Here is a 9859-nt window from a genome sequence, read left to right as displayed (position 1 = left end):
AATGGCAACTCACACTGGTGCTTTCATTCAGTGTGAGTTAAAGCAATATGAAACAGATGATCACATCTTGATGACAATTATGGTACTACTTGGCAGGAATAAGTGAAGAAAGAATTTGGCTTGGTAGCATTAAATAGCTGCCCAGATAGATTCTACAAAGAACAGGGAAAGCAAGAAGAGTCAAGTTACCCATATGCAGCTAATGAAATAGTTGCATCATGCTGTTGGGGGAATCTCAGATGCTAAGATAGAATACCTGTGAGCACATCTTAATTCCTCAAAGAAGTCTAGTTTGCACACACTCACATTTGAGATGTGCGCTTTTTAAAGAACAGGCTTTTTCTAATATGAATCCTGAGATCCAAGAGTTTATTTTGACACTTTGAGAATTATGTAAAACGTATTGCTGAAGCAGCATTTTGATTTAGAGCATTAGTTTTCAAGCACTTCTTAAGAAAGATTAGAAAAAAAAAAAAACTAAAATAAAACGTGCTCCAAAATGTCAAGTACTTTGGGATGGATTTTTCATGACTTTCTCAGTTAACACAAAACTGTAGTATATATTAAAATGTGAAAGAATTCTATATTGCAAATTTAGTATGATTAGAATCTATATACAGCTATAAAATCCTGTTCATTTTCATAGACATAACTTAAACAACTTATATTTGTATAAATTGAGTGATTTAATTTTAAAATGTCAGTATTTAAAATGTATACTCTATCATACAATGTATCTTTTAGATGGAAAAGCAACACCTCTCACAAAAAATTTTGAGTCAGCAAACACTTTGGGCACATAATTTTGGTCAAGTGCTACACTATGCATTGGGTCCTTAGTGAAAAGGTACAGAATCTGTGAACATGGTCAATGTCCATAGTTTTTTTTTTTTTTTTTTTTTTGCAAACCACTTTTACACTGTTTGTTTTAGTAACTGATATTCTCTGACTTTTTTCTAACGACCATCCATTTTCATAGTCTCTGTTTATCTGCCTCTTATAGAATTTTCTCCATCACTGACTATAAGTTTTCATGTGCATCAGGACTTTCCAATCAGAAAATTGCATTTCCCAGGCCACAGTGATTGGCTAGAAGATATGCACAGTAGCTACTCAAAATCATGAAACACGTAAGACTTGGGAATAGACTGTTGCTCTTTTCCATTAAGTGTAGGACAACTATCTTGTGATTACATGAGGTTTGAGAGCAAAATCAACACCAAGGAGGATAGCTCACCAAAGGAGAGAGGAAAACCAAGTCTTTAGTGAGCTCATCTGAAGCCATTGACTTTAAACTAAAGAATGCGAAGAAAGGAGTCAATGTAATGAAGATAAGTAGGTTGAGGGGAGAGAATGTTGGAGTTTAGTAGAGGACATAGGATTTCAGCCAGATAGTATTTATACTAAAGACAGATGTATCATGATGAATGTGGAAGACCTTAGTTTTGGGAGACACAAAGTGAGAATGATGGAGTGATGCCAAATATTGTGATTTTGGGTGTATCCCCCAAAGTCCTGTGTGTTAAAGACTTGATCCCTAGCCTGTGATTCTATTGGAATATGGTGGAGCCCTTAGGAGGTGGAGCCTAGTGAGAAGATAGGTCATTGAGGACACACCCTTGAAGGAGATATTGAGACCCTAGCCTTTTTCTTCTTGCTCTGTTGATTCTCCACTGCTATGAGGAGAACAGGACTCTTCTGCTGCATACTCTTACCATGATGTACTGTGCATCAGAGCCAAATGACCGTGGACTAAAACCTCTGAAACTATGAGCCCAAAATGAATTTTTTTGTCTTATTAAATTGATTATCTCAGGTGTTCTGTTACAGTAATGCAAAACTGACTGGCACAGCAAGCAACAGACCACTCATAGTATTTCCCAGCTTCAGGAGCAACTTTTAAGACATGACAGAATGATTGAAATATTTTAAACAGGAGAGTAACATGGCCATATTTTTAGTTAAGATGTAATTCTCTAGATATGTTATAGGATGGGTGAGAGGAGAAGGAAAACATTTAGAAGTCTCTACAATTCTCCAGCCCAATGATAATAAAGTTTGGAAAGAGAGCAGGGATAGGAAGAAGGCAAAGAAAAGCTGAATATTTTTATTTACTTTATTAAATTGGAGTTTAAATATTTATAATCAAAGTAATATATATGATTTAAGAATTTAGTAGTACACAGTGGTATAGTAGCCTGTCTCTAGGAAGGTAAGTCTAGTCCTGTTCACCAGAGCAAACTACTTTTAATTTTTCAAATTGTCGATGTTAATAACAATTCTTGTGTTCAGCCAGTGCTGCCATATTTGACTGTACTTTGAATAACTTGTACAATTGCATCTGGCAGCCTCCAGTTGGCTCCATATCTCTAAATAACATGTATTTACCATTATTTATTGACTTCAATTTTAGATATTATCAAACTATCTACTTTTCCTTCCTGGTTCATTTCAATATAGTTATATAACTATTTCTATACATTTAAAAACACATTTGTGCAGAAAGATACATTTATGACAAGTATGGTAGTGCATGCTTATAATCCTAGCATTATGAGAAACTGAGGCAGGAGGATCACAAGTTTGAATTTAGTGTGGGGAAATTTAGCAATTTAATGAGACCCTATCTCAAAATAACAATTAAAAGGGCTGAGGATGTAGCTTAGTGAGAAGATCTAGGCTCAATACTCAGCACCCCTGAGGAGGAAAAATACCAGGTGGTTGCTATGGTATGAAATGTATCCTCCCACCCTAAAATTCATATTTGAAGCCCTAAGCCTCAGTACTTCAGAATGTGATGGTATTTAGAGATAAGTCCCTTAAATGGATGCTTAAATTAAAATGTGGTCATTAGAATGCGTCCTAATCCAATATGACTGGTATCTTTATAAGGAGTTTGGGTACACAAAGAACAAGAATGAAGAAAGTCATGTGAGGACAAAGTGAAAGAGCAGCCATCGGCAAGTCAGGGAGAAAAGGCCTTAGAGTAAAACCAAATCTACCAACACCTTAATCTTGAAATTCTATCCCCTAGAACTTTGAGAAAATAGATTTCTGTCGTTTAAGCCATAAAGTGTAAGGTAGTTGTTATAGCAGCTCTCATGAACTAATACAGCAATTACAGTGTAAAAGACACGTAGTACACTTTCATTACTTTTTCATAAAACATTGATGAGTTACTTGATTCTCCATTTATCAAGATGAAGATTTTTATCACTCCTACCTTTCTATTTACTCTTTTTTACCCTTCCAATTCCCACTTTTCATCCCTTTTTCACATTAAGTCAGACATTTATCACCCATTTTGTAGCCATATTTAAATCTTCTATGCTTTATCTATAGGTTGATCCCCAAAATTGATAATCAATAAAAGTTTTCTATGCCTATGACTATTTCACTGAATAACCATTACCCTTTCTCCCATGTTTTTGTACTACTATCAGTCAGGATTTTCTGTTTCTTATTTTTCACTCGTATTTTTCATAGTTGTCTTTTTTATACTGTGTAAATTTTTCATCATTTTTCCAAACTATTCTGATCTTTTTACTTCAACAAACATGTTTTTAATATCCATATGTATGTTGTAATATGATGACTGGTTCTTATTTAAGAGCATCTCATTCTTGCTTTATGTTACATTTTCCTTTCAAATATGTCTCAGGATAGTCAGTAACTTTTTTAATTTTTATTTTTTTTAAGGTGCTGGGAATCACACTTAGAGTTTCACATATACTAGGCAAGTCCTCCATCATTGAGCTGTATTCCCAGTTTAAGCTTTTTTTTTTTTTTTTGTTAACTTCTCTTTCCTGAATTGTTTTCTCTGGGATATTATTTTCTGTTTGTTTATCTTATCTCCCATTTTCATGTTTATGGCTTTGTGAAATGACTGGTGGTCCTTAGTTATACCTTTATATTTAATAATGAGAAATTATAAAAACTGGTTGGAAACACTTCCACAGATGGAATGTGTTAGTCAGGTTTCTGTCATGTGTAACAAATACCTGAGATAGTCATCTTATAAAAAGAAAAGTTTTATTTTGGTTCACATTTAGGGGGTTTCAGTCCATGACTGGTTGGCCCCACTGCTTTGGGCCTGTCGCAGCACATATAGTGGAATGTGGGGCAGGATCCACCTCATTGCTGGGAAGCAAAAGAGTGAGTAGGGGGACAGGTCCCACAATGCCCTCTTAAAGATATGCCCCTCCCCAGTGACCCAAAGACCTCCTACTTGGTTTCTCTGCTTCAGTGTTCTACCACCTTCCAACAGTATAGTACCATGCTGGAATTCAAACCTTCAGCACATGGACCTTTGGGGGAAATTCAAGATCTAAATTACAGCACTAGAATTTTTAATTAGTAATGTGTACTTTCAAGTGAGCTGGTGACCCAGAATGTGGAAGGTTTTGCTCTGGGGCATATTAGTCAGCTATTGCTGCAATTCTGCTATATAATATTTATTTTCCACTCCTCTATGGCTAATGACAACAGAAAAATCTCTCTCCATTTCTCTGTATATGTCTATCTTTCTCTCTTTTTGTCTCTCTGGATGGGCCCCAGGTTTAGGTAGACTTGTGTCTGGATTACACCGCGGGTGTTTGTGTGCCCCACAGGTCTCATTCTGGGATCTGTGGCTACTTGGGGCTTTCATCATGAAGATAGCAGAATTGCACAAGGGCAAGCAAGATGACATAAGTCTTTTAAAGCATCTCTTTAATCACATTAGTTTGCATTCCACTGGTTCAGTCAAGTCACAAAGACAACTCCAAAGCCACTGAGGCACAATATATATTCTGCCCATGATAAACCCTGACAAGGATTAAAGGAAAAATTGTGAACCAGTCTCACACTCTACCATGTGTGCCAGTGGCTGTGCTTAACTGCTAGTTTTATCCAGATTGTTTGATTAATTCCTTTAGAAAGGAACACCGCCTTTTTGTTTTTCTACCCCAATACCAGGCTTTTCTTATAGATCATATTCATTTAAGGAAATGAACTGTGGAAGTTTGCTTTCCTCTTTGGGTAGAGTCACTAGCAGCCATCCTGCTGAGACCCAGAGCACTCCGCTAGCACCTCAGGAAAAGAAAGAGAGAAGAATGTTTTTTTCTTCTACAAAGCTCTTGTCATAGCCAGCAGTTTAAAACATTTCCAGGCATCTTTTGGAAAGTAAATATTCCTTTGTGGGCATCTTTTAAAGTTTGTTTTAAAGCCCCACCTTCTTAAGGACACATTCATTCTTTAAGAGTGAAATCTTAACTTTTGCTAAAGGGTCCTTCTTGGATTTGGGGTTTCATTTTATTCATGCTTCCTGAGCTGACTCAGCCCTATCATGGTGATGTTCAAGAAGATCAGGTCTTTCAAGATGGTCTTTAACAACCCCAAGAAGATATATAGCAGTGGGGAGAAGGTGGCTGGATGGGTGGTTGTGGAGCTGTGTGAAGTCACTTGAGTCAAAGCCCTGAGGCTCCTGGCTTGCAGAGTGGCCAAGGTCATGTGTGTGCAAGGATCACAGCAGTGCAAGCAGAGCCTGGACTGCCTGCACTACAAGGACATACTCACCCTGCAGGACCACCCCACAGGAGAATTAGATGGTGATCATGAAACCTGGAAACAAATACAAGTTCAGCTTTGAGCTTCCTGAAGGGCCTCTGGGAACATCCTCTGGGAACATAGGAAAATATGGTTGTGTAGACTACTAGGTGAAAGATTTTCTTGATCACCCTAGCCAGGCAATTCAGGAGACAAAGAAACACTTTGGATTGATGGACCTGGTGGATATCAATACCCCTGATTTAATGGCACCAGTCTGCTAAATGTACAAGAAAGTTTCTTGTATGTTCATTCCTGGTGGGCGCGTGTCTGTCTCTGCTCAAACTGACGGAAAAGGATTCTATGAAGGTGATGACATTTCCATCCACACTGACTTCTTTGAGATATATGCTCCTGCACTGTGGCCCCCAAAGCAGCCATTGTGGTCTGCCACATTTACCTTGCCAGACCAAGGTGCTCACTCAGTAGCTGTCATCAATGAGAAGCAATCATATTATCTCAGGGACATGTGCGTCATGGTGAGGCAAGAGCCTTCGGGTGCAGAAGATCAGGCCATCTATTCTGGGGAGCAACATTCTTTGAGTTGAATATTCCTTGCTGATCTGTGTTAGTGTCCCTGGCTCCAAGAAAGTCATCCTTGGCCTGTACCTGGTGATTGGCAGCAGGTCGGGTCTAAGCAGCTGTACATTCAGCATAGCCAACTGAGCTAGTTTTGAAATGAGCTGGATAGACTTAAACATCCCTGATACCCTAGAAGCTCCTTCTTGTTATATCAATATAATTCCTGAAGATAACTGATTGGAGAGCCTGACCACTCTACTGCTAGATGATGCCAATGGATCTCAAGATAGCCCTATCTTTATGTGTGCTCCTGAGTTCAACTTCATGCTACTGCCCTCATGTACTGAGGTGGATCGTTGCATCCTCAATAACAATGCACAGTGAACGCGTGGAAGAAAAGAAGCAGCTGTACCTACTTGTTTCTTTCTGCCTTTCTTCTGGACCCTCACTTTTTTAGAGACTCCATAGTCTCTGCAGTGGGGTACGAATCTGCCAAGCCTCAGACTCCCTCATGCAGGTGGTGATCAGCAGGCAGTTTTTGGGTCTCAGGAGGTGTGGACTTGTCGTTAGTCAGTGCCAGTGTTGCAATGTACGTGTGCTTGCTGAATGGATATAAAAACACTCTAGAAAAATTCAGGCCCATTCCATTTTCTCAGATCTCTTTGAAAATTGAGGCATTTTCTCTAGTCAGGGTTAGAAATGACCACAGGACATGGTACTTCCAGTGTTTTTTTTTTGAAGGGACTTACAGATTGTTGGAATAACATCAAACTTCAAACTCTTGTGCCATATGGAACAGTCAGTTTAGTGGACTAGGCAAAAGAGGTTTTTAAAATCAGTGTTTCCCTTTGTTTTGTACACTTACAGGAAAAGGAAAAAGAAAAAGAAAAAAATGCTCCAGGGCTAATTTGGTTTCAGCTCCAGAGAGTGCTTCTCCTGTGGGAAACTTCTCTGACATGACTTTGCTTAGAATACAGTTTAACCTGGCTTAAAGCCGTAGCAACTATGCCCCACCAAAGGTCTTAAAAGCCATTTTTAGAGCCTTATTGCACTGTATTCTCCTGTTGTAAACTTACTTACATGGGAGGATCTGTTTTTCTTTTCATGTGGCTCCTTGGAATTGAGTCCAAGGTGATGCTCTCAGCACTTTAGTTCCTATTATTTTTTTATTTCTGTGTTTTTCTTCCCCGTCTCACATGAAAGCTACTAGTCTCTGGGGGTAGGCATAATGACACACACAAATGTGTTAGCATTGCTTTGGAGACTTTGTCCCAGGGTGCAGAACTGTATAATTCTGACACTAATCACATAAGGATTTCTTCTCTTAGCCTTGCCCACTGTGACTATTCTAAACCCAAGGAGGGACTCTGGGACAAATGCCCCAATACTGTGATCAGAGTCTCCAGACACTGCCATGAGAAATTTAGAAGGCCCCTTGGACCCCCTTTCTGCCCAGTGTTAGGAGGGGGGTTGCCAGCCCCTCTCCTCACTATAGCCACTGGCACTGGATCAGCCCCTCCTTAGCCAAAGCACTTTGTTCACAAGCTGTGTCAGAGCACTGAGCTCCACCCTTTGCCGAGAATTTTTACCACCAGAAAGTATCTGGGCTGAAGGTGGTGGTATCATTGTTTTTGTATTTTGTGTAACTTTTTGTACGATAAAAACTATATTTTATACTTAATCAGATGTATTTTCATCCCATGTGGGAGGTATTCTTTACAAAAACTTTAAAAATAAGAAAAATTTTTTAATGGCAAAAAAATAACTGTGTATATAGAATAATAACATCCTCTCATATTACTTCAAATAAAGCTAGCACTCCATAAATATTTGCATAAGCATACTAATGAAAGCATAAATAGAAAGAAACTAGCTCTCTAGTTCCTCTTAATGGAAACAAAACAGAGCACTTGGAAAGATCTAGAAACTTTAGAAATACTCATCTTTTTTCCCCCAAATAGTTGAGACAGTTCAGAGTCATGTGTGAAAGTGCATCATTTATGCCTGTATTTATTCTCCTATTAACTAGAGAGGTTTAACAAGTATATTCAATTTCCAACATTACAGTGTATAGAAGACTGACCTCAAATTATTTCTTTCATCAAAAAGTACTTCAAAAGATATATTACTTGAAGGATAATTTACTTGAAACTTTTAGGATTTTATAGTATGGCTGTTTTAGAACTTTTAATAGAAACAAATTTCATATTGTCAAGCTTTAGAAAATAGATGTATATGAACAACCTCACTTTAAAAGAAAAAATCCCTGGCCTAGAATGTATGGAAAAATTTAGCCATAAAGGGGACTTTTTCTTGTGTTTGTTGGTTCATCTACTGGCTTCAATGTAAGCCTAAATTTGCAAGCATTCTAAAAATATGAAGTATTTGCACAAAAATTTTCTTTTCTAAAAATTTTGAAAACAATTATTACTAGCTAGTAAATTTTATTTAGAAATAACTGCTTTGATTAAGTTTTTGGCAAAAAGTGAAAAATAAAACATTTGGGCCAGCATCATGGATTTCACTCATGCAGTAAGGCCAATGAAATGGCTGCTCCAACAACCTTGATTTTCTCTTATTATTAAATGGTGAGCTTGATAATTCAATACGCTCAGTAATGTCAATGGAATGCAAGCTTGTCCTGCAACAGTGGCAGGTCCACTTTAAAATGTATGGCTTGGCTTCACCGTCATATTCACTTTATTGAAATACTTTCCTTTGTCTGTTGGAAGGAGACTATTGTTAGAGGGTCAATAAAATTTGTATTCACATCTTGGCCTGAATGTACCTCATTAAATGAATATACCTTATTAGCTGTGACTAGACCTTATTAACTTTTTGCCATTAATATTTTTGCATTTCCCTTGGCTATTTTTTCCCCCGAGTGCCTGTTCAGAGAGGTGGAAAGAACTTTTATAAAGGACAAGAAAGTTTTTGTTATCATAAAATGTTTCAGGTTCAGGAAACCTCTATTCTTGAGAGCTGGGATCTCAGAATAGGCTTATTATTCAGTGAATTTCAGAGCATGTTTGTGACAGCTTTTAGTATCTAGTCTCTGAATTTTGGGAGAAAGAGTAGTTCTGTGAAGTAGGGTAGCAAGAGACTCTTTCTCAGCTTAGAGAATGAGTCCACAATATAATTTTTGTGGAAGTTCATTCTTGTCTTATGTGCCAGTCAGTTATTATTGGTTATATAGTGAGGACACCCCCTCATTTACTGACCTTCTGCCTTGCAGTAGCATACTTTTCTTCAAGTAGGAGATGATGTAAAAGAAAAAGAAATTGCTACATCAGTAATGGACAGGGCATTCTTCTGTCTGTTTGTCTGTCTGTCTGTCTCTGCTTTATCAGCTATACCTGAAAAGCAAGAAAACATTAGGAATGTGTGTTAATTTTCTAGGGCTTCCCTAGAAAAGTACCATAAGTTGAGCATTCAAAAAAAAAAAAGAAGACAAATATGTCAATCCACAGTCTGGAGGCTCTAAATCAGAAAGCAAGTCATTGACAAGGCATTCAGACTCTGAAACCTGTGGGAGAATCCCTCCTTGTCTCTTCCTACCTTCTGGTATGGTGCTGGCAAGCTCTGGAGACCTTTGGTGTGCCACTACATAGCTCCAATCAAACCTGGACTTTATTATCACATGGCATTCTCCCTGTGTGTCTCCGTCTTCACATAATGTTCTTTATAAGAACATTTGCATATTTTATAATAAAGTTTATTGGTATGTTTTAGATATACATAATAATCACAT

General features: G+C 37.8%; 1 pseudogene; it reads left to right on the top strand.

The window, feature by feature from the left end:
* The first annotated feature begins 5326 nt into the window (after nucleotides 1-5326).
* Nucleotides 5327-6492, top strand: LOC102023594 (annotated as a pseudogene).
* Nucleotides 6493-9859: the final 3367 nt, after the last annotated feature.

The sequence above is a fragment of the Chinchilla lanigera genome, unplaced genomic scaffold (genome assembly GCF_000276665.1).
Source record: "Chinchilla lanigera isolate Chin_1 unplaced genomic scaffold, ChiLan1.0 scaffold00079, whole genome shotgun sequence".
In the NCBI taxonomy this organism is placed as follows: domain Eukaryota; kingdom Metazoa; phylum Chordata; class Mammalia; order Rodentia; family Chinchillidae; genus Chinchilla; species Chinchilla lanigera.
The sequence above is the reverse complement of the archived record's forward strand: the minus strand, read 5'-3'. Positions and strand labels throughout refer to the sequence as shown.